At 40.4% G+C, this 26,403-nt stretch overlaps 1 long non-coding RNA gene across 1 annotated transcript in view; it reads left to right on the forward strand.

Moving 5' to 3' along the window:
* LOC123371399 overlaps nucleotides 1–24,375 on the forward strand; it is a 209,621-nt gene extending 185,246 nt beyond the window's left edge. The window contains exon 3 of the long non-coding RNA XR_006579787.1: nucleotides 24,269–24,375. This is a non-coding gene — a long non-coding RNA (uncharacterized LOC123371399). The remainder of the gene's footprint in view (nucleotides 1–24,268) is intronic.
* The last annotated feature ends 2,028 nt before the right edge of the window (nucleotides 24,376–26,403 follow it).

Below are 26,403 nucleotides of genomic sequence, written 5' to 3' on the forward strand. Positions count from 1 at the left end.
CAGTGCACCGCTTCCAAAGTTGATGCTGGCCCCGTTACTGTGGACTCAGACAGTCGAATTAGTGTATTTAGTGTGGATACACAAATTCGACTTCATAAGGTCGATTCCACAAATTCGAATTAAGTAGATTCGAAATAGTCTTGTAGTGTAGACGTACCCTCTGAAACCTAAACTATTCAGTTTCTTTATCTCATCTCCCTTTCCCTTTCTGCAAAAAGTACAAAATAAAAGCATATGTAAACACATTCAATTATGGACGGGGTTCTCCACTGTCCTGCACCTACTGTCATCATTTATACCATTTGGATTTAGTGGTGTTTTACATCCACTTTACAGTCTCACGTAAATGAAAATGGCAGTGGAGAGTCACCTTAAAGTCTGTCCTGTTCAGATCCTGGGTTTTGGTTTGATCCATCTCTAGCTTGCGTGACTTACAAGATAAATTCCAGGAATTTAAGATGCAGGAATTCCTCATTTCAAAACACAGACCCTAAAACCATAAATGTACACAGGATGAACACAATTTTGAAAAGCAAAACTGACGGTCTTAGAATGTATTAATCTCATGGCAGGAGATGATTAACACTCCAGAACTATTCACCACACAGTGCAATGTTGCCAGTGCTCCAGTTTAAAAATAATTTTTTGGGAGGGGGGAAAGTTTCCCTTTCTGTAATAGGGAAACAGGCATAGGCATTGAATGCAGGTATTCAAAGGGTCACTGAGAACGGAGCTAAAAGCCATGTGCTGATTATGTTAGCCTAGCAACCCACAGATACTGGACAGATTGCATTCTAATGGTACTGGATTGACATAGCATACGTGGAGAAACAACTCTTTTTCTTTCCTCAGAGCTTTGAGTTATACACCTGTTCAGTAACCCGGTGGCTGAATGTAGGCAAATATGACAGTGATGCACATGGAGCCGTGTGAACAATGCTCATTAGTGACAGTTAATCTTTGGTAACGTTAATTGAGAGCACACAGAGAATGTTGTTGGCCAAGCCTCCAAGCCCATCCTTCCCTCCCTGTAAAACCATGGCACTTAAGCTTTATCATAATCTGAACAATGACAGATGAATGGGATTGCACCTCTAAATGGATATCTCCTTTCAAGGACCGCTCCCTTGTTTGTGTGGCATTATGTTTGCCAGCAAGAAGGTACTTTCCTAGGAGAACATGTTAAAGAGTTTCAGGTAAGTATTGAGGGGGGTGTATCAACTTTTTTTTTTATATATATGGGACAAAGTGGACGCTACTGACAGCTTTCCAACCAACAAGATTCCTTGTATGTGACAGGAACCAGCCCACACTCTGCATGTCTGTCATATTGTAATGAATTGCAATGATATTTTTTTATCATTTTCAGCAGCTTTTGATTCTTAACATAATCTAAAGATGGTATAGAGAGGATTTTGTTTGCCATGCATGTATTTGGGTCAGTTTGCAGAATTAAGGGAAGGGACGACAGTTTCACTTAGCCTATTCAAGATGTCATCAGAACAAGAACTTTAATTCCTAGGATCTCTGAGCCTCATGCTTCTTAAGCCATCAGTGTGTCAGGACCTGCAGCTCTTTACTGCCATGGTTCTGACGATGCAGTCGTAGGGACTGAAAAACAGCACAGCCATCAGCTACAATGTCCCTACAGAGCACAGAAATAAATGTACATTAACACAGTGAGGAAAGGAATGAGGAGTTCTCCAGCAGGAAATCACACAGTTTGTGAAAGTCCTTTCCTGTCTGTGAAGCAGTCTGCTGTACCCTGGCATCTCTCTTTAGAAGGAGAGGTCATTTTAGTTCTCTTAGGAAAGGAATGGAGGCTCAATAGCAAGCTGACGTGGCCAGAAGTGAGCAGCAATCTTTGACAATCCTAGGGGCTGCCTTCTCACTCTCTTAGATTTCAAGTGGAGGCCAGGTCTGTCAGTACTGGGGCCCTGCTATAGTGTTTCCCCTCAGAATTACCCAGTGTTTTGGCCTGCTCTGGGGCCTGCAGAATTCTACATTGCATTGAGATTTGAATTGCTCATGTCCAGGAAACACACTTCACCTACCCCTTAAAAGTTGTTATATCTGGGATGGAAAGCCACAGCCATTCTGTACCAGACCAGCAGCACCACACAGCAGTCTTAGGAGGGGAGCTGAAGAAAATATCATACTTCCAAACGCAGATTTTTGCAGCATGACATATCCACCATATGCAACGAAATATATTTTTTTACTTTAAAAGGGGTGGAGACTATTAAGACAACTAACAGGCGTTCGGCTGCCAGATATGATCCTTCTCCCATGTAGCTGTTAATATTCTTCTCATGCTTCTTTGTCATATCACGTCTTAAGAACATGAAAACAGTGAGGTGTAGAAACTTCAAATTTGTCTATTTGTGAAGGTTTTGCTGATTTCTGCTGCCTCCTACTGTCTTCTAGGGCTGTCCCAACCTTTTGGGAAGATAATCCCTGGAGAATTAGGTGTGTTTGAATTCTTCTTTGGCATGTTGCAGACTTTTAAGGAGACCTATTTAAGCTTCTTCAGCAGAAATGGAGAAATGTTGACCTTGATGTATTCTTTCCGATGAACTTCAGGATTCTGGTGGAGCTTCTACGCACTATAACCCTCTGGCAGACAGTCAGAATAAAACATACATTACGATTCTATAGTAAGTCCTTCAGCAGCTTCTGCTAGAACTCCGATGCCCCAGGAGCTCCTGAGGTCTATTGGAATTCCTGCAGCGTTCTTGGTATTACCACCTAGGTTGAAAAATTTTGACGTCCAGTGCACAGTTCTAGCAAGCAAGGGACCTTAATGCTGCATGCTATTGAACGCCAATGTCAAATTAGAATGACTCTATTTTACATATTTGTTGGTGAATACGTGTGTGTATGTAGCAGGGATTTTGTAACTTGACAGTATAAAAAACTGAAGGAAATTCCCTGACGCAGAACATAAACTGGAGTTACAGATATAAAAACATTAGAATGCACTCAAAACTAGTCCAGTAACCAGCTCCATTACTATACATTGGGTATAGCCTGATTAGGCAAAAGTACACAAGCACATGCTTCTCTTTAAGCATGTGACTTCAGCGGGGCTACTCTCATTCTTACATATAAACACATACCTGAGTGCTTTGTTGAATCAGGACATTAAATCCTAATCCAGGCTGATAGGGTTTTTGGAAGCCATTTTAGATGTAGCCAGAGGCATGAGATGGCTTGCACCTGGGGTTTAAGATGTCAGGGGAGATGTTACCTTCCATGGCATCCTCATGACTGCAGCTGCAGCACTGAGCTTCCTAGTAGTGGATGGTGGCTGTTAATTCCAGGAGGTGAACAAACTGGACTCAATGTTTTCCATCAAAATAGTAGCATTGTGTTTTGTACTTCTCACGGTCATAAGCCTCTTAAATCAAACTAGCAGTACATTAAGGTTGTTTGAACTATTGATACTCCATATTTCCATACTCTTCAGTTTAAAAAAAATAAAATAACTTACCTTAAAACTTAGGGGTTTCTCAATGTTTGGTATATGTTTTTCCACTTCAATGCTAATTTAAGGGTCTTTATTTGCTTGCCTATAGAAAATTAATATATTTTAAACCATTAACTCCAATTTAACTGTTTTTTTGAGGGGCGGGGGGCGGGGGGAGGAGTATCTGTCGATATACATAAACAGTACCTGTGGTCAAAATCAGTGTTCTTGGCTGTTCCAGTAATCTCCTCCTTAAACACGTTATTAGCCTTTGGCTCCAGAAAGCCATATGGCCTGCAAATCTGGCCAGAAGCAGACCGAATCCAATTCATAGAAAGCTGGTAAATCTGAATTTGTTGCTATGTATGGCCAAATGTTGTCTTTAGTCAGCCAAGAAAATACTAGCAGCCAAAGTATTATGGTAAAATAGAAATGATTACTGTATTTTCAGCCGACAAGCCCAGGTGATCTATGGGTGGGAGAGCAAAGGCAGGGCATGGCACAACCACCTCCTCTTTAAAGCTTTACACCTGTAAAGAGAAGGCCTGCATCCGATCTCATAGAAGTTTTACGTTGATGTGACTTCCTTGGCTTCGTTAGGGTTTCTCCTGATTTACATCAAGGAGAGAGAGAGGAGTCAGGCCCAAGTTCTTTCTCTTCTTCTGCTTTTTGTAGTTTGTATCTGAGAATAAGAACAAGACTTTGTCAGTGCTGTATAGAGACAAGACTAGTCATTATTATTATTAGTGGGGATGTCAGCCAATGGGAATTGAATTCATGGAACCTATAGGAATCAGAGACATTAATGTATTCTTTTTTTAAGGTGACAGAGACGGAGCTTTAATTGTCGTGACGTGTGATTCTGTTTTGGTTAGCTTCCTGCAAGAGTGGCTTATTTTTGTTGTTATCTTTTAGTTTGTAAGAGTTACTCACTTAAGAAGCTTTCAAAATATTAACTAGTCGCTGAAGGTTCTTTGAAGAAAAATATGACTGCTCGTGTAAACAATTAATGGTTGTTAAGCATGGCAGTGTATATTATGACAAACAACACATGCTACATTATGCCAGCTGGTGTAATGATGTGATAATGTCTGACTCATTAACTCTGGCACACAGTTTACGATGCCCTTCTATGACAGGATTAATTGATTCACACATACATTAAAACAAAAATAACTAAACTGAAATTCAGCTGGAAGCCTGGCTTCTCATTTGTCATAAACCCTGTTGTTGGTGAAAGCTGATGAAGGCCTCAGTGCAGGAGTTGAGGTTTGCCCCCTGACCTTTGTTGTGGCTAATCTGGATCAATATTCTGCAAGTAGAAAATAAGTTAGATTTAAATATTGGCAATGATTTCCATAGAAGTCTCTCAACTATGGGGTTTTTTTTTTGGGTGATCATTACAATTATTCGGCCAAATCCTGAAGTCATTAGGCAAAACTTCCCTTGCCTTCACAAGGAATTTTTGCCCCCGCAAGAACTTTAGGATTGTGCCCATTGTTTGCTAATGAAGTAATAGTCGATTGTATCAACATGATAACGGAGGAGAGGATTGGTTAACAACTATGCATCAATTAATACATAGGTATTAATGTTGAACCAATGTTTCCAACAATGCATTAGAATTTCAAGCTCATGCCATGAAGATTTGTTATACAGTATGAGTAGAGCTGGTCAAAGAGGGGGGAAATGTCGCTGAAAATGATTTGAATTGACAACTGATACGTATATTGTCAAATGAATTATTTGTGAATATTATTTGACCCTCTCTATGAATAAATGACCATTGGTTCCTCTAGTCTGAAATTCTCTCTCTGGAGTGACCATTGTGATGGAGTGATTGGACGTTTCATAAGAAGTCAGAAACCTAACATAATACACCTGCTGTATTTCTGCAGTCCAGCTATATCATGGGGGACATTCCTTCCTCACCTAAGCTTGTGATGCTCTAAGTTACCTCAGCCTGTGTCATGAGTTATGGTAACTTGTATAATTTATAGCCTAGCTAGCATTCCCTCTTGGGCCATGTAGACTCTTTAATGCTGGGCTGGGACTAGATGGCATAACTGAACCCATAGGGTGTCTAGTGTTATTCAAGTTTTATTCCTGGTTTTACTTCGACATGCCTTGATGTTGGGCAAATTACTTCGCTTCTGAGTTCCTTAATTTATCCTTCTCTCACATACATATAATAAAACTAACCCACAAGGAGAGTATGTGGCTTATTGTTTACTATGTATTACATATGTTTGTTGTTATTATGCAGATATAGTATTCTGGAATATCTGTCTATTACTTTTCAAATGGCACTGTCCAGGGATGTTATTAAGAGAAAATGTTGTGAAACTAAAAAGGATGGAAATGTGTACTAAAAATTGCCTTCAACCTCTATTTTATTATACTCTGGGCTCAACTTTGCTTGCAATTGCACACTGCATAAGAAGAGATTTTCGTTTAAGTTACGAGTCATATGTATAGCCAGGCCCTTGCAAATTATTTAAATGAATGTTCTCCCATCAATACATACATTTTAAAGAAAGACAGGCAGATGGGAAAGGAAAAAGGAATAAAATAAAAGTACACATTGTGGACCAGATACTTCAAGCTACTCAACTATTACTAAATCATGAGTTATGGTAACTTGTATAATTTATAGTCTATCTTGGGGAGCTCCTTCGATTCTCTCTGGGGCCATGTAGATCCCTTAATCTTGGGCTGGGCCACACAGTATTACTCAAGTAATACTTAATCAATGGGACTAGTTACAGAGTAATGCTATACATTATGAGTAAAGGTTGCAGAATTAGGTCTTATGTGAGAGGTAAATGATAAACAGTGGTAGAGGTCACAGAAAACAAGGAATCAGTGCTAGTTCCTCAGAATATAAATTACCTATGGCAGCTATAATAACTAAACTGCTCTCGCAGTCCACATTCCAACATTGTCTTCTGTTTTCTCCCACCAATTCATAATGTCTGAGGCCTGGCATATAAAGAAGAAGACGAAACTAATTTTAGATTATCTATGGGAAAGGGTGCAGTCAGTACCATTAGATAATCTGTGTTACACAAGAAATATATAACAATGAAACTTTCCTCCGTATAAAATATTGCAGTGTTTTTGGTTTTAAATAAAACTAGAAATGCAAATGGAAATTCATTACAAATGAAACAAAGTTAATTTCTTCAGGTAGTTTCTTTATGCAAAACAGGGAGTCCCTGGGCACGTGTTATGGGGTTGGAGAGAGAGAGATACTGTGGATATATATATACCATGGTATCAGCCTGAAGGCCCTATTCCTAGGCTCTATGCTTTCATTGATGGCAGAACAGGTTCTTGAGCATTCTTAGCAATGGCCAGAAAAAGGGTAAAACCTGGTCATTCCCTACTGCCATTTTGAACGTAGAACCATATATCACTCCTGTTAAACTTGTGCAGCTGTCAGTGGAAACAAGGTGGTAGCTCTCTGCTCCATGTGCCTGAAGTAGTTCCTGTAAAGTTAACATAAGCCCAACTTAGGGTAACTGAAACTCTTCCAATCGTTTAGGCTGAGGTTTTCAAAAAAGCCTAAGGGAGTTAGGCATGGACATATAACCCCCTTGGGCTCCTTTGAAAATGCCAACCTTAGATATTATAGCTAAAGCTACTTGAGATTTAACTTGAGAAATGCTTATAGAAATATTCATGGATAATAAACACAATGTGGCAAAAATGTAGGTCATGAGCAAGGCTGGTCAAAAATCTTTAATCAAAAATGATACAGGGGGGAGACTTTGGTGAATATTGGGAGATGTAGTCCAACCAGGGTGTCCAGCTTATAGCAATGAATGGCAGCCAAACTTCAGCTCACATAGGGCACTGGGTGGTGTTTCTGAATCTAAATATTTCAGGTTTTGGCCAAATTATTTTGGTTCTTTCGGTTTGACTGAAAAGTCAAATTTTTGGAAGGGGGGAAAATGCCGATCAGCTCTAGTCATGAAAGGGTTTTCTTTTGTGAAATGAAACTTTTCTTTAGATACTCATAGTTGATATTAATGGAAGGTGCTTTCATGGATCAAGTGTCCTTAAAGATGTAACGTTAAAAAGCATCCAAAAATCACCTCGTGAAGGGAGATCATTGTACAAACCCTACCAGATGATTACAGTGTTAAATGTACTCTTCTCTGTGTTAGGCTACCAGATTAGGAGCCAGTGGCTTTACCAGCCTTTTGATTTATCAACGCTTATCCTTACGGAAATTGGTTTAATTGTAAGGCAATTTTTTGGCTAGGTTGCTCTTGAAAAAGAAAGGTAAACTACCTGGTTAAGTTCATAATCTTTTCCTGTGGTTTGTCAGCTTTTGCCACATTGCATTTTTATTCAATCAGTCCTTCTATACAAGGCTTTCATGTGTAAGTCCAATGTTGGTTTAGATGTAACATCTAAATGCAGTAAGAACCCTGGATACCTTGAGGGTGGGGTAATGTTAATTACACTGGAATACCTCCAGGCAGCTGGAGCACAGAGCTACTGTTGAGTTATCAGCTCATACCTATTTATCTGAGCTGAAAGCCAAGGCAATGCGCTAACACAACATCCTGATGACTTGTCATAGTTATCAGATGTGACATGGCTGGCCACTACAAATCATGTTTTTTTTTTTTTTGCACAATACATTCTTTTGGAGAATTTTTTAGACTGTTTTACATTGAAGTGACAGGACAGAACATAATAAACAAATTGCAACACAGTATGTACTTGCAAACTATGCAGAACCTACTTCTCTTATGTCTCTAATGATAAAGATCTGAGTTTTGGATCTGTCAATAATAAATTAAAGTTCCTGCAATAAAGGTCCCAACTAAGATCAGGGCCCCATTATGCTAGGCACATAATAAGAAATAATCCATACCTCAAAGATCTTTCAGTGTAAATAGACAGGACAAAAAAAAAGTCAGAGAAAAGAGAGATTATTATTCCCATTTTACAGCTAGAAACCCAAGGAACAGAAATCCAGTCAACTATCCTGGAGTTGCTTATGAAATGTAATTGATAGTCAAAATTATTTGTCAAATACTTCCGGTAAACAATTATTGGTCTGTAGCTAGGGCATGTGAATACTTAGTATTTGCAATTTGTCGATTGGTTTTGACTGGATACATAAATTGCATGGTACGTTTGTGTTCAGTAATTGGATGTACATAACTCTGAATCAGAGTTCCAGTGCCAACACTTGTGATTATGAATTCAGAATTTGCTTTAGCTAAATATTGTCCAATATTCACTTAAGATTCATTGCTTCCACAAACATTTCTGCCAGAAAACTCCATGCTAGAATACTGACAAAAAGCTAACACAAAATGGGAAAAACATGGAAGTGATTATTTAAATATTCATCCATTAAATAAACATCCATTTCCACCTCTCCCCCTCATTTTTTTCTGTAGGATTTGCCCAATTCTAGTACTGGCATTGGTGGATTTGGAGGCGGTGGCATTAGCATGAAAAGGTTACATTTAACCTCATGTATTCAAATGCAGATTTATGGAAAAGAGCTGCATCCCTGGAGTCTCCCTTCAGTCCACATTTGTGGCACATTTAGGGCCAGATCCTCAGTGGGAGTAAATGAATGTGGCTGTTTTGACTTCACTGGAGCTAGGCCAATTCACACTGGATAAGGATCTGGACCTTTAATATTAATTTGAGATTAATAGTGCATCTCTTACCTTCTCGAGTCAGACACAATTAGAAATGGCACACACCTAGCATTTAGATATCACATAGCAGTATCCGTTGTTTGCTTCAAGGCAAACATGCTACAATAGGTGGAGAGAGTCAACTGGACACATTAAGGTCGGGTTAGATTCCTTTCTTCCTGAAGGCAACTGGTTCTAGTTCATTGAGACCCTTCTGATTTTTTTCTCCCTGAGGAGGAGCATGTACATCAACAGTCCTCTCCACACACCCTACTAAGGAACTGGTACCAAATGTTCTTCAGCGTAGAGGTGCTGGCCCTGGAGCAGGTTATAGAGGACATCTGGACAGCTGTATCCTGTCACAGTACGCCATCAAGATCAATGAAACACATGCACGTCCCCAATGCTCAGCCGCACAGAAATACCTCTTAATCAGCACTAATAATTATCCCCGTCTTTGCAGCTGAAAATATGTACTTGATCTCTTCAGAGTACAGAAACACTGCTGTAGCCTGTGAAAGAGCTCTGTATGCGTCATCAATCCCAAATTATTGTGTATATACACATACTGTACACAATATTATAATACATGATAGAAGTTCATCTATCATATTGCTAGTATTAAATAACACACACACACACACACACATATATAAAACTTCACAGGAGCTATTTATGCTGGCAGTGGTTCTTGGCCCTTAATATTTATTTATAGATTTTTATATAGGCACACAAAAATTTGCAGTATCTAATATTGTGTACAGTATGCATGTGGGGGGTATGTAAGACTGGCATCAAAGAAAACTATTTCTGTATTTTGAATTATTGGTTAAGAATAAGCTTGATCTCTGCTAAAATAATTATCTTATGACTTTGGAAAGACACACATTCAACTATGGAGGAAGACGGGATCCCATCATTAACTCAGATGGCATCTTATGAAAAGGTGATTTATGGGCTACAGGCAAGCATGGACAGATGCCATGAAATCTGGAGTGCTATTTCTGGACTATTAGTAACATTACTGATGTACTGGATCTTCATATAGTAAAGGAAGCTCACTGTTACTAATAATAGTTCAGGGTTTAATTGTGTTTTGTTTGTATTTCCTCTATCCACACACACACTTCTTTACTGTTATAGGATGATTTGGGCTGGAAGGGAACTGTTATACACATTTTTTTTAGATTCCTATCTATTGATTTTCATTTATGTACGTAATGACATAAGAAAATATGTATTTACCTTTAGAGAAGATGTTTTATTTAGGGTGGAATTTTTAGTTAGGTGAACAGTAGAATTCCAGTTGACTCCCAGGGGAACAAAGTTAGGCCAAGGCTGAGTACTTTTGAAAATGATTTTTTATGCACCTGACACTAGCAACTGGGCACGTGACAGATTAAATTCTACTAAACATTAAATCAAACATTGCATGATATAAATTATGCACAACTTTCTTCTCTGGATTGTCCCAATCATTGATTGATAATCTACTAATGCTCCATATTATTTTGACCAAAAAGATATGTCTTGCACTGTGCTCTCAAGATCAGTAAATTGGACTTCTGGTACACAGCCATAGGGAGGCAACATTCTCCTTTCAACCCCCACAGGAGCCCATCAGCAAATTGTCAGAAAAAAATCTCTGGATGATATCAGCCATCATAGTGATAAATGGAGAAGAGAGGCCGTCCAAGAGTAACAGGTTCAAACCCATTTATGGTTTTCTAATTAGAATCCTTGATGTGTGTGTGTGTGTGTGTGTGTGTGTACAGACTTAGGTACCTTGAATTGTACCCAGAGGAAGATGAGAAGACCGAGCAGTTCCCAGAGCACAGGGGTAGTGTGCTCACATCAATTCACTCTGTTAAACAAGCATAGGTCACGGTCCAAAGCAGAGTGCACTGGTGACAAAGGCCTGAAAGACTGTGGCCAGGTTCACATAATAAGGAAAAGATGGGAAAAAGAGGTCTGAGTCACTCATCCTCCCTGGGAATCCAAGAACAGTCAAGGATCCAAAAGCATCTCAGGATAACAAATGTCTCTGGCGAGGTGTGAAAATACTATTGTCAATTCCTCAAGTGTATCACATCCCTCTTTTTTTGGGGTGAATTTCAGGTACTTTGTCTATCCTTGTCCTCTCAGTCAGGCATTCAGAAAGCAAATAAACTGTGCCACCTAGATATAATGACAAGGAGATGTTGAGCTGCAAGTCATCTACATACTGATAGCTTTGCAACCCAAAATACCTATTCTCACCCAACAGCATATACACATTGGACAGGGGGCTGACAGAACAAGACCATTGATGGAGGTTTTGGAGAAGGAACAGCTGTCCAGCAACACTCTCTGAGACCTTCTACAAAGGAGCAGAACCATTGAAGAACAGTTGTATATTGTATAAACTGCTATCAGCTGTATCTAAAATGGGTGAAAGACATAATGCACTTGAATTTTGACCATCTCCAAAAACTTATAAGAACTCTGGGCAAAAGCCTTTTTTTCTCCTTCATGATCTGTGAGTCAGCTGCCTAGTGCAAGCTTTGCAGAATCAGAGACAGACACATTCCTTAAACACTTGCATGGACTCTGCTGTGTTACTTTAATCCATGCCTATGCATAGCATGCAATGACCTATTTCCTTACTGGCTTCATGCTTTCAACAGATCTTTCTCTTCATCCCTTAACACAAACTTCATCCTCTCTTCTGCCCCACCCTTATATATCAGGAATATAGTGAGCTGCTGAAGCCTAATAATTGGGGTCAATCTACCTCTGTTACAGCATTGCAATCCCACTGAAAGCAAAGGGGGATACCAAGGCAGCTGACAGAAAGTTTTGGTCCCTTATTTTGTTTTTTTGAATATTCTGGACAGTAATCAAGATGGAAATTCCTTGCCAAGTTAGGATCACTGGAAAATGTCCAGGCATGGTCCAGATTCAAGATGTGGAAATGGGACCAAGCAATCTAAGCTGAAATTTTGGATGATCAGATAATAACCATTTCCCTTAAGTTGAAAAATGGGTAAAAAGATGACAATAAAGGGCCCAATTTGTATTATTTACTCACTAGCCTGCACTGGGAGCCTGTGGGAAGCTGCATCACCCTGTGTCTTCTGAGCCATGGCCCCGCCTGCAGCTCCCCAGCTCTGGTGGCCACTCAGCCATTCCCTTCTCTATACCTGTTCTCTAGTCCAAAGAAACCACATATTTTTATCTTCCCATTAAGTAATGTTTGTCAGTGTTTTGGTGCTGTGTAGAGGTGCCAGAATATGAACTTTTTCCTTTTCTGTTCCTCTACTTCCAGAATTCCAAACCACCGCTTCTGTGACTAGAGAGCCTGGTGGTTAAAACAGTGGTGACTTTATCTACACTAGAGAACCAAACAGAACCGGCAGAGTGAGAGTACAAGCTTTTCCACGCTGCCCTATCCATGCATTCTACCCCGGATCTGAATGGATCCCCTTTAGGGGTTTACTTCTCGTGGCCCTGGTGGATCTCTTTGTTGAGACTCTCAACACGGGTATCGGTGCTGACTCAGGTGGTTGTTTCTAAGGTGTGGGAATAGAGATTGATGGTCCCATTCCAGCCCCCAGATGAATCTATTTCACATCGATGGTGACAACTTTTAGGAACCGCTGACTGGAGCTCAATTAGATATGGGCAACTGGCAGGCTCTATATCACATTACCAATACTCTGAACCAGGCAGCTCCCCGGGTAATATTGCAGCTGCATTCCTTGCTTTGGCAGAACCCTATGCAACAGAAGTCTAGGGTTTATCATAAAGTTTCATCACTTGCTCATTAGACACTGTGTGTGTGTGTGTGTGTAGAGGGATGCCTAGGTCTATAGAAGAGTAGAGCCCACAAATCACCTAGTAAACTGCTATGCCTACATGCTTACGTCTTTAAAGTTAAACAGTGCAATGGGATTTCAGCAAGGCCCACTGACAAGCTTAATTCCTGGGTTAAAAATGCCCCTTGGATAAGAATCTGTACTCTCTCCCAGGCCTCTTGTGTTATTAAATCCCTATTATGTTGTTCTTTCCCTTGGGGAAAGGCTGGCGCTTAAGGCATCTCTGGAGAGCTGACAAACAACTTTATTACTCTGTGATGTTGCTGGCTGTCTCCAGTTCTTCTGGCAAAGAACAACCTCTCACTCACTCAGCACTTAAATAAAACTGGCATTTGCAAGAAAAACTTGGTCAGGCTCATCTATTTTGTGTTACAATTAAGGAATCCTCTGTCAGGCACACCTTTGTAAGCCTTCTACTCATGTCAAAACTGTCACAGATATAGGAGGAAACATGCATATCGCCAATGACAATTAATCACCAAATGTCTTTGGAAACTATTAATCCCCATGGGGCTTTCACATCAGGCTGTTAGTTCAGCTGCAGAGGAGACAGTGTTTGAGGGTTTCTACTGTAAGATTCGAAGGGACCCAGTCCTCTTGCACTAGGCAACTATTTATTACAATAATGAGATTCTGTTAGATTATAATTAAATAGATTGTCAGTATTTTTAGGGAAGAGGCTTTATCTCTTTATTTGTTCAGTAAAGCACTTATCACATACTCTAATAATAATTAATAGATAACAGATGCCATAGGGTATCTCTTTTGTACTTTTCTTTCAGGCTTCAGAATCCAGGAATATTTTTGCGACATCTTGGTTGGTGTATATGCAATGAGAATATTAAAAGTGAGAGTGAGTGAATATGAATGATAAGAAATCGGAATAAATACCGTGTATACTTGTTCGTTACCCCGTTCGTTTATAAGCTGACCCCCCAAGATGGATAGGTAAAAATAGCAAAAACTGTATGACCCTTTCATAAGCTGACCCTATATTTCAGGGATTGGCAAACGTTGGCTCCTGGCCCGTTAGGGTAAGCCGCTAGCAGGCCTGGACGTTTTGTTTACCTGGAGCATTCACAGGCACGGAGCCCCTCAGCTCCCAGTGGCTGCAGTTCGCCGTTCCCAGCCGGACGCTCCAGGCAAACAAAACGACAATGTAGTAGATATTCAATTCAGAGATTCCATAGAGTTTAAAATCATCAGATTTTGGTGTAGACCCGTTTATAAGCCGACCCCCACTCTTTGATGCGTCACTTTTGTACCAAAAACATTCGGCTTATGAACGAGTACGTACGGTACTTATTATATCAAACATTTGACACATTATTTGTTAGAGATTCTACTGTAATAAAAGTAACTCTTTGCCATGGAGAGAGATACCAGAACCTTAGTAAATTACTGTTGGCTGCCCAGTGGGCGGTCAGTGCCGCTTTTCCATACATGTTCATCTGCAAGGCATTACACAGCTTGTTCTCTCTCTCTGACGTTAGTGAATGTGAATAGTAACTAGCATATGGTTTCCCTCAGCAGAATCGGTGAACTGGTGAAAAGGGGTTGTGAAGTTTGGTTTTAGTCCTTTTGTGCGTATGTGTCTGCGTGGGTGATGGTGGTAGCACGATTGAGGTGTCCCTGTTTTTGGGAAAGCAAGAGCTTTCCTCTGGAAACGCACAGCATTGTGAAGCAAAAGTCATTTGCAGCACCTCTTAAAGAACTACCAGATTAATGCAGTTTTCTCAAAGCTGGGCTGTGCCATGAAAACTGGAAGCTATAGCAATCCCTTCTGGGACCTGTCTATTCCTTCCTTTGCTTCCCTTTATCCATACGTGCAGAGCTGACATCTTTCACGCTCAGGATTGGCTGCCTCTTTCTGAGCCATCTCAGGCACTAGGAATCATTACTGAGCAATACAAGTTGCTTCCTCTCTTCGCAGCTGAGCATACATACTTCATCCTTTAGACCGTTCCCAGGTATTCAGCATTTGCGGTCAGATCCCCAGCATGGTAGCATGTTATAGTATTGCCATTGCCAAGGGTTCAAAAATCATGCATCAGGCTCCCAGAAATCATGAGATTGGTTTAAAAACCAAGAGATTTAAAAAAAAATAATTTGGGGGTGATTTTTATTCTCTACTGGTTTTTTAGGTGCTTAAGATGGGCTTGAGTCATGTCTTTGAGCTTTTATTCATAAACATGAGGAAGAAACTTACTTTTTTGTTTTTAAAGACAAGTCTAGGTTTTTGTATTCACATAGCTCCAGGAGTAGGGGCTTTAGGAAACCCCAAATATTGTGAGACTCATGATAAAATCACAAGAATTAGCATCATTGTGCTGTGCACTCACTACCCTCCACCCATTGTTTGCCATTGTATTTTGACTGAGGTAAGAAAGGAGAATTTAGTTGTTTTGTTTTCATGTGGGTCTACATTTTCAAAATATCAGGGTTAGATTTTCAATTGTTTAGGCGCACCCACAATTCGGACCAGATTTTTCAAGAACGTGGCATCCAGCAACTCCCATTGTGACTCTGGCTGTGGGCACTGAACAGATCTGAAAAGCTGTCCCTTAGCTAAGTCGTACAGTATAACAACTCTCCATCTTGTTTCTTTCCCTTGTTTATTCCTGAGGGAATTCTGCAGCCAAAAAATGAAAAATTCTGCATATTTTATTTGTCAAAGTAACTCAATATTATCACACCATTTTCAATTATTTTGGTAATTTATTTCAAAATACCTGTCAGTAAGTATGTCTGTAACAATACAGATGACAAAAAAGATTCAGGGCAGAGGGCAATACTGATATTTCCATGTACACCAAGCACGGAAGACTTTAAGGGTAGGCCTTAAGCAAAGAAGGACCTGCGGCTGGCTTGTGACAGCCGACTCGGGCTTGCAGGGTTCAGGCTGGGGGGGCTGTTTCTTTGCTGTGCCGACTTCTGGGCTCAGAGTAGAGCTGCAGCTCTGGGACCCTTCCACCCTGCGGATCCCGGGCTCCAGCAATGAAACAGAAAGACTCCGCGGCCCTTCCCCTCTGCGCACGGGGCACCACAAAAACAGTCCTGCACGCAGGCCCCGCCCTGCCCCCTGATCCAGGTGTGGGCAGGCAGGCTCTGCCCAGCAGGATCCAAGTGTGGAGGGGCTTAGTGTGGGGGGATCCAGGTGTGGGGTGAGAGGATTTTGTGGAGGGCTCAGTCTGCATGCGGGCGGCTCAGTGAGGGGTCTGGGTGTGGGGGGATCTAGATACATAAGGACTCATTGGGGGATTCTGGGTGTAAGGGGAATGAGACTCTATGGGGGTATCCCTGGAATGTGGTTTGGGGCTCAGCATGGGGGGGATGGGGCTCAGCATGGTGATGTGGGGTGGATGGGGCTTGGCAGGGGGCATCTGGATGCAGGGGGAATGAAGCTTGAGTAAGGGAGGCTCTGTGTGGGGTAGTCTTGGTGCAGGGGGTCTGGATGTTTGGGGGGTGGGATTCGTCAGGGGAGTCAACCTGCAAGGCCCTAGAATGCTACTAAATGCAGCAGAGGGGTAACGTTGGTCTTAGCAGTGGAACACTGGTGTCATCAGAAGGGCCATATCTGCATGGTTATCTATTGCTTAATACATAGGGAGAAAAAAGGTGCAGGATTAAAATTTGAACTTACTTTCAAGCAGGCATCAAACGGGCAACCGCTTGTATTTTCCAGAAAAAGACCCATGACATATCCAGTGCTCACCAGATTATACTTGCACTCGCTCATCCTTCTATTTCTGTGTGAATGTGTAAGTAATTTTCCTGTGCAATCAGTGCTAAAATAACTCCCATATTTTTTTCACCCCACTTCAGTAAACTCAGCCTAAAGTCACTAGCTATGAATACGGCAATTTCTACAGCCTTGGTCCTTCCTCTTTTCCTCCCCATCTAAGATCAGAATCTTCATTTTCTTTTCCTTTTTTTCCCCTCTTTTTTTTTTTATTGAGTTGCTTGGCCAGAGCTGATAGGATAATAATGAACTGTATTGTATGCTAAACACAGAGGCCAGGCATTGCAGGCAATTTCACCAATGCTCAGATAAATCATGTGGTGAAGGTTTTACTGGAAACTCCAGTGGATAGTTAAACATTCTCTGGGTTAAGTTTATTCATTTTGTTTTGATTGAAACAATCAGAAAAGATTGTGTGGCTGTAATTTCGATGGGAGGTTAAAGTAGGAGACTGACCGAGATATGATCGTATTTGCTTTAGACTTTGGGAGGGAGATTACTCCTGGAGATCTTATTAGACTGCATGATTAAAAAAAAAGAAGCAAATTTTCTATATCTAACACTCATACAGTTGCTGCATAATGTTCTACCTAGATGGAGGACTGTTTAATTTAACATTTAGCCTCATATATTGGGGGAAAAGGGCTTACTCTGAGTCAAACAATAGCTTACTCCCAGGGGATTAGGGGTATTAATATCAAAGTGATAACGCAAGCATCAGAAACCATGCCAAAACAGATAGTGGGGGATTCAAAGGAACCTGATCCTCATAAAGGCTGACTTATTTGGTTGTCTTTCTTGTAGCATTTACTTTCTAGACGAAAAAGAGCATAATAGCTTCTTGTTTTATGCCTGTAGGTGAAACCAAAGACTCTTCTTGGCTCCTGTGGAAGTTCCCCAATGAGATTTGTACAGTACACCTTGTCCTTCAATTAAACTAATAAGCTCTGGTCTCTGACTGTGTTCCGATACCTGTACCTTAACTATTTCCAAACTTCTCCCCCTGCACCCAACTCCCTCCTGGACAATCTCTGTCTACCAGGTTTGACTCATTTTAATTTGAAAGTGCATTCCTGGAAAGCAGCACAAGAAAGAGCATTATTCTGTCTAGCAACCCAGCGTACTTGAACACAATGTTCACTCGTGACATTAAATAATGACTTAGTGTCTTAGAATGTGCATGTAATGAGGCCCCATCATCATAATTTAACCAGGTAGTTCTGCTTAGTGGCAATATAGAGAAATTATTAATTAACCAATTTTATAGTAGAATATACAGAGGCTATCTAGTAGCCTAAGGGGAAAGTGCTGTAATTTACCAATATCAGATGAATTAAATTATGAAAATGAGGCTCCGATAGCCAAAGAAAGAGGGTGGAAGATTTAGCTCTAAAGGGGTTTTTGGATTTTCCTGATTTGCTAATAATGTTTGTTGCATGTCCAGCCTTAAGGTCATTTGTAACGTGTGCCATGCTGAGAATTATGACCCGAGCATGAAATGAAAAATTAATTTGTTTTAAATGATACTAGACATTATCGGGAGAGAGACTACATTCCAGCCACCGAAATGACTTCTAATGCAGGGCTTACTCCTACCCTCAAAGGCGTGTGGGCCCAGAGTGCTGTGCAGTTTTCACAATCAGCCACTGCAGGCGGTGAAAAAACACAAATAAAAAACAGCTGCAAGCTGCAAGCAGAATTTGACTCCCAGGACTCGGAATACAAAAAGAAATGTAAAGGATATAAGCCAAGTTCAGCTCTAGTGAAAGTGGATAGAACTGAGCTGACTTCCAGTTCAATTGCACATGCTTACGCCAATATGGAATTTGGATCTCTGTCTGGACGCCTAGTAAAGTCAATGGAGAGATTCCCTCTTGTGAATTGAGGGCCCTCAGCACCTCAGAGGAGTGCTCAGCACCTACCAGCTAGGATTGAATACTTAGGCTCCAAGGGCTTGATCCAGAGTCCACTTTGGTGCATAGGAATCTGTCCACTGACATTATTGAGCTTTGGATCAGGTCTTAAATCAGCAAGTTAGGGTAGGTCTACACTTACCTGCCGGGTCGACGGGCGGCGTTCGACTTCTTGGAGTTCGAACTATCGCATCTAATCTAGACGCGATAGTTCGAACTCCGGACGCGCTCCCGTCGACTCCGGAACTCCACCGGAGCGAGTGGCGGTGGCGGAGTCGAGGGGGGAGCCGCGGACTTCGTTCCCATGGCGTCTGGACGGGTGAGTAGCCCGAACTAAGGTGCTTCGACTTCAGCTACGCTGTTCGCCTAGCTGAAGTCGCGTACCTTAGTTCGACCCCGCCCCCCTTAGTGTAGACCAGGCCTTAGTGAAGCAGATACATACCTAACTTTAAGGACATGAGTAATCCCATTTAATTCAATGGGAGTATTCACATATTTAGTTCAGTTTAAGCATGTGCTTAATTGCTTTGCAGAATGGGAGCCTGGTCAGTGAGTGGGGCTCCTAGGCGCTACCACCATACAAATAAGCGTATAATAAAAAATAAGTGTTTTATAATCCCCTGAGTAGATAAGCATAATTTTTTGGAATGAGGTTTCTGGTGCAAATCTTCACATTTAAGACTTCAAAATTCATTTTTTTGGTAAATATCCACTCATATAAATTCACTGCTTCCTCAGAGTTTCTTGCCAGTGAACTCATGTGCTACAGGAAGCTCTGTGGGCTAATGAATTAGAGGTAGAACTGGAAAGGGATGTGGACTCAAATCCTGCTTCTGATGCTCGTTTGCTGTGTGGCTTTGAACATGTTATTTAATTAACAAAGGATGTGGTCAGTCATCACTTGAAGTCCTTCAGTCAAAACTGTCTATCTGGAGTTGCTGGAGTTCCACCACACGTTCTGCAGGAATCCCTGGGTGAGGGTCTATGGCCTCTGTGATGCAGGAGGTCAGACTCCATCATCATAGTGGTACCTTCGATCCTTAAAATCTATTACTCATCTTGCAAAGCAAACATGCGCACACACACAAGGTCGAGATCAAAGATTAAATAGATTCTCTTTTTAATTCAAGTGAATATGAATAGGACTTTTCAACTGTACCATACTCACAGAATCATAGAACCATAGAATCTCAGGGTTGGAAGGGACCTCAGGAGGTCATCTAGTCCAACCCCCTGCTCAAAGCAGGACCAAACCCAACTAAATCATCCCAGCCAGAATGCAAACTGATAACTATTTTTATTACAATTAACTTATGGAAGTATGGGAATGTATAGTTGACTGCAAGACACTAAGGGCACAGTGCGACAGAATGAAAACAAATTACAATACAATACAAACATAGGGCTCAAGCCTTCAAACACCTGCTCAGAATGGACCCAGAAAGATTGCAGGGAAGCGCAAGATGCACATCCTAAGGCTTACCAGTGTTATCACCCATTGACTTGGTCCCCAATCTAGCAAAGCACGTAATCATTTAATTTTAAATAAACGAGTAGCCCTGTTTACTTCAATGGGATTATTTGTGTGCTTAAAGTTAAATGCATTTTTAAGTGCTTTGATAGATCAGGGTCTCATATGTGAGGTGCAAAGCAGAAATGAAACGGAGTCCAGATTTGTTTGCTCAGTGTTCCCGCTAACCAAGTAGCAAAGGGCTCTGGGTAGTCTTTTTATATATTTATTTTAAGACCTTGAAACAAACAAACAAATGAACTAAAGGTGGGGTTTTCAAAAGGGCTTATGGACATTAGGAACAGAAGTCCCTTTGAAAATAATGGGGTTTGGGTTCCTAAATCCTTTAGATGCTTTTTCAAAATCCCACCTTAAAAGTCTGTTTTCCTCTGTGTAATCTCCCAGAATGTGACAGCCCAACTACTGGATGTTTCCTTACAACCCATGATATATGTGACCTCTCATAATGATCCGCTCTAGAATTCGAATACTTCCTGGGAAGGAGGAAATACCAAAAGGATTTCACAGATTTCATCTTTGTTTCAATGTAATGATGAGCTCCTTAAAAGGTGGGTGATGTATTAGGCCAGATACCCATCAAAATGAGTCTCAAATACAGCCCAGGCTAACACCAACCAGGGCTTTATAAAAGAACAGTGCTAGCATATATTTTCCACTTAATGGGAAACCAGTGTCAAGAACATAGGAAGCGAGTAATATGCTCTCAGCTGCTTGAACCAGTAAGCAGACATACTGCTGCCTTCTGAACAGGCTGCAAATGATGAGGTCCTGCTGTGAGCCATGTAAAGCAGGAATTACAATAATCATGCCTCATGGTTATGAAGGTGTGTGTTTCTGTTGTGAGTTCATTATGGGATAAAGAAGAGTGTAGCCTGCATAAATTGCCCAGTTGTGGCGGGCGGGCGGGGGGGGGGGGAACTCATCTCAGCCCTGCCTTTCCATGGAAAAGGCATGTCAGAAGTGACATGAGGGTTTTACACCAGGTTCATCAGTCCTCTCAATAAGCAGGATTACAAGGGAGTGAGCCTTCCCCTGCTGATGACCGGTACCCAGCAAAAAGCCTTCTATTTCCCCTGGGTTGAGGATAAGGCAGCTCTGATACTGTACATTCAGCCTTCGGTAGTGTCCTAACATTCTTTCAGGCAACAGACCAAATTTGTAGTATCAATGTGGGGAAAGGGAAAAGGAGGGAAAAGAAACAAACCCAAACCCCTTCACATATACAGCAGGCGTGGCCAAAAAGTGATGGGTTTCTTTTTCCCATGGGGGAAAGAAGGTTCATGTTTGAAAATTTTCATAGAATGTTTCCTGAAACAGGAATGAAGCAAAATGATTTTGATTTCCTTTCATATTGAAAGATTTCATTTCATTTCTCAAAAATAGAAAAGCCCAGTTTTCTGGGTTACCTTTTCTCTTCTTTCCTGCCCCCTCATCCATTTTGGTTAATTAATTAAAAAAAAAACAGGGAAAAAATTTGTTTCCTTTGAGCAGCCATTATTTGTCAATCCAAACCAACCAACCAACCAATCACCCAGCTCTAAAATACTATAATATCTATCATCAATCTACTGATGTTTCATACCAAGGATTTAACAGAGTTCCTACCCAGAGGCTTCAGGAGTATGTTGAGTAGAGGTGGTGGGAAACTTTTTTTTTTCTTTTTTAAACAAGGGAAAATAGAAATGTTTTTTCTTTGACAATTTTTACAACTACTCCCACCTCCACCCACCCCCAATTTCTAGCCAGCTTTGGCCTTGAGCAGCATGGGAGATAAGATCCCACAGTGTTATCTACAGTAAGGCTTGGAAAGAGTCAATTGGTAAATGTCGGTAAACATCGATTTCACCATGCACACATAAATTGAGGAAAAATATTTTGATCAGTAATACTCAATATTTACATATAGGCAAAGTAATAAAAATGCTGCTTGAGAACTTAGTTTGATTTAAGGCTCTTTACTTTGTTATTAGTTTAACGTGTGTTGTTGACAGTTTGTGTTTTAACAGTTACAAAGCTTTAAACTTTTGAATCTCAGCATCTATTCTCATTATATAATTGTCTGACCTCCACAATAAGTCCCGTAATTTTCTATAATGTAAATAGATAAAATGGATAGATAATATATAATATAATATAATTAATAAGTTAATTTTTTCAATTTTATCTATTTTTAAAACCCATAATGTTATGCCACTGTAACAATGTAAATTGATACAAAATAAAAAAAATGCTTAAAATGAACATTGTCAAAATGATAGAATTAAAAAAATAAATTCTGCCAAGCTAACTACAGGTGATTGAATAATAAAAAAATCAAATGATTCATGAATAAATTAGTCACAGATTGATGGAAAAATTGTGAATAATTTGCCAAATATTATTTGATGATCTACAGAGGTGACCAGATAACAAGAAAAAATTTTTTTTTCCACCAATTTAAGAAAAATATTGACTAGACTACACACAAATATCATTAGACCAGATATTTATTTCTGCTGCGATCACTGACCACCATGGTCGATCATTTTGAAAGCTGCCGAGAGGTGCAGCATGACCAAAATGGCCAACTAATGTTGATCTAAACCCCATAGAGGATATTTATGCCTCTGGAAAGAGAGGTCTCAAGACCTAAAGAAGGTCAGAAGTACATGAGATCGTCTTGGCAATCACAGCCTGCCTTTATTTCTTTCATACAAATAAAAGACTTCTGTAATAAAGGAAGGAGGCTTAAAAAAAATCTGTTGACCATATTTCCAGGTGGGGAAAGGGGATAGAAGATAAAATGTCTGCTCAAGGCCACCAAGGAAATCCAGTATCTGATGCATAACTGGAACTCAGAAATATCCTGTCTCAAAAGCCTGTGCTCTTGCCACTGGACCATGACTTTCTCTTAAGAACAATACCTGAGATAACTCATTGGAAAGACTCTCATTCATGTCAATGGACTTTGGATCAGGCTCATTGTTTGCTATTAAAGAAAGACTTCCACACTTGGAGAAATTGTTTTGACGTGATCACGTATACAAAAATGTAATGTATGTACCTATGATATTTTCTTTAAATATTTAAATAAAAATGATTTCCCCTTCGAACATTTCTTTCCCACAGCACCAGCTCCAGTAAAGCTATGATCCATATTTGTAACACTCCAGGCTGTTGGTTAGACTTGTTAGTCTGCTTATCAAAGTAGCTGGTCAACTTTCCTTAAGTGCAGGGGCTTTCAGATCCAGGGGTTTGGCATGAGCCCCTCTGTAACTAAAGTGAATAAATAAAGTTTTAACCAAGAGTACAAATTTTAAAATAATGAAATCTCACTAGTGGGGTTTTCATTTTCTTCTCTAACATGACTCGGGCGCAAATGACTGTTGAAGAAAATATTAGACTTATGCTGTCTCCTGGACAGACTTTATCTCATGTCATTAATAGCCGAAGCCCAAAATATTCAAATATGGGTGTATAAAGTTAGCCTCATAAATCATATTTAAGCACCCACATAAAGAACCTGAGGTGGGATTTTCAAATGTGTCTGTGTCAGTTAGGAACACAAGTCCCATTACCTTTCAGTGAGACTTGTATGTCTAAATCACTTAGGCATATTTTGAAAATTCCACCCTGAATTTCAAAATTGCTCAGCATCCGGCTGCTCCTAAATGTCAATCGGAGATACTGGATGCTCAGGACTTTTCAAAACTAAGCCAATTATTTAGATGCCTAAATATGGAGTTATGAGCCTAACGTTAGGCTCCCTCTTTTGACGGCTTTGGCCTAAATCATTGTCCTCCTTTGTTTCCAACAAAGTGAAGAAAAATTGAAATTGGCAACAGTGGCTTATCAGGCTCCTATTGTTTGTTTATTGTAAACCACAGCTGTCTGCTGAGTGCCAGCTCGTGACTGACAAACAAATGAGTTTACCCTTCATGTATTTGAAAGTGATACTGTGAATCCACATCCCGTATTTTAATTTTTGTGTCCTTCTTTGTCATTTTCCCAGTGAAAATGATCCCAGCACTGATCTCAATGTTAATGTATTCCTGCTTACATTTGACTTCTGAATATGTTATGGCTAATTATCATTACACAGGACGAGAGATCAGAGCCCTGAGTGAGGTGCTTGGTGCGGGAACAAAAGGAGGCCAACTCTGCATCTTGGCATTGGGCCCAAAATTTATACTGGAGCATCTTGAAACTGGTATGGTCTGTTTTTATGGGTATTTTTAAAAAATATATTTCTGAGTGGGGGAGGGGCAGGAACAGGGGCTAAAATTTCCTCTTGAACATGATGTCAATATGTTGGCATGTCTCCTTTTATTAAGATGCCATCCAACTGATAACAAGTCCTGCTGTGTTTTACCAACATAAAAAATTAGACTGGAGACCGAGGAGCGGCAGGTGGCTTTTGGCACCAAGAAATAATCACACTTGATGTGGAAAGTAAAGTAAAAGGAGCCATCTGTTCACTGCAGGAGGACGTGAAAAATCACATTAACATATTGTCACTAACATCATGAAATACACAGTTAATAATAAATTTAGTTATCATGGCAAGCGGCATTGGATGCTTCCCTAGAAAAAAGTAGTGTGTGGAAGATGTACTTGCTCGCACCGTCTTATTGAGATATATATATATTTGTTTGAAAGCCTTAACCATGCCATTTGTCACTGCCTTTGTGAGCAGACGTGCTCCTCTTCCACTGGGAGAGTGAATGAGTTTTCTGATTCCCTCTCCTCCCTTTGCCCTTTAATCTGCTGCGCTTAGTTCCATCTTTCTTTCCTGACTGGCAGGCAAGTACATTCAATGGGAGAAAGAGAGAAAGGAAGAAAATCTTTGAGTAGTTACTTGTAATATGGGCTCAGTGCCAAGCTCATTTATGTCAGTAGGAGTCTTTACATTGACGTCAGTGGGCATTGGATTAGACTCATGATATCAAAGTCATCCTTGGTATGACTGCTTTCCTTCTCCACTGGCCTTGCATTAGTTGGGCTAAAATCATTGGCGTTCCATCAGGGCTGAAAATGGCCCACAGCATCATCCCGTCAAGTTATGGAAGCAGGTCTGTTTTCCCCTTTTTCTTCCCCTCAACAATAGAGTCTTTGCAGGTACCCTGAATCTGTGACATCTGTGCAGTCCATAGAAAGCTGCTCTTGGAAAGTGAGGGCCCTTCACTTAAAGATTAAAATCGATGGGTGGCTGATCATTTTAAATAGCCAAGTTCCCTTTCAAGAAAGGTTTTATGGACTTTTCTAAAGCAAAATGCGTTTGCTGAAGTACTGTGGCTTTAGATCAAGACAGTTCAGATAATGTAAAGAGCAGCTCTAGTCTAAAGAGCAGCTTTGTAAAAAATGGCAGAATGGCATTGCATATTTATTGTATTTTTCAGATTTCTGTATCAAATCTGCTAAGTTTACAGGTAGAATGGGGGCGGATCGGATGTTTCTAATGGCCAGCCCTGCAAACTTGGTCTCAGAGCAAAGTAGAGTTCGTTCCTTCTTGTGCATCATCACTGGCAATGAAAATTCTTCTTCCACCCAAATTAGGCATTGAGCGACACCTGCACAATGTTATTGTTTTTAAACTGGAATGAGAACTGAGATATTTTGCAATTAACAAAGGAGATAGGACAGACTACATGCTGCAGTCAGATAATAGTCTGTCAAATCAGTCCAAATCAGTTGTACTTGGTCATATGCGACATAAAACTGGTTTAAGTGCAGCTTAGTCCTTTGTGGATATTTGTGCATAGCCACATTATCTGCCATATATACTGGCTGATTTCCCCCCCCCCCTCAGGAGGGGCCTCTTAATGGAAGAGAAGTGTCTTGGAGATCAGACTGAGGTTCATTAGCAGAACTATGTGGGAATCTCATTTCCTGAGTGCCAATCTGCTCTTTGACTGACATCGACATCAGTAGTGAAAATCATGGAAAGAAAAAAAGGGTGGATAAAAATTTTTTTTTTAATATTTCTGTATATATGCAATCAGGTGAGATTCACATGTTACCTATCTCATTAGTTAATACTACAGATGTACTAAAAATGGCTCCAGAGAGGTATGCCCAGTACTCAAAAGCAGCATTTTGGGCAAAAGATGAGAAAAGAATCTAAGCTTTTAAAAGGTATAGACTGTAAGACTGTTTCAGATCGTTAACCATTTGGAGCAGGGACAGGATATCTCCTGAGATCAAGTTTTCTTATTGAGATTTCTGGTGTTTCCTCAT

This window comes from Mauremys mutica, chromosome 5 (assembly GCF_020497125.1).
Source record: "Mauremys mutica isolate MM-2020 ecotype Southern chromosome 5, ASM2049712v1, whole genome shotgun sequence".
NCBI lineage: Eukaryota > Metazoa > Chordata > Testudines > Geoemydidae > Mauremys > Mauremys mutica.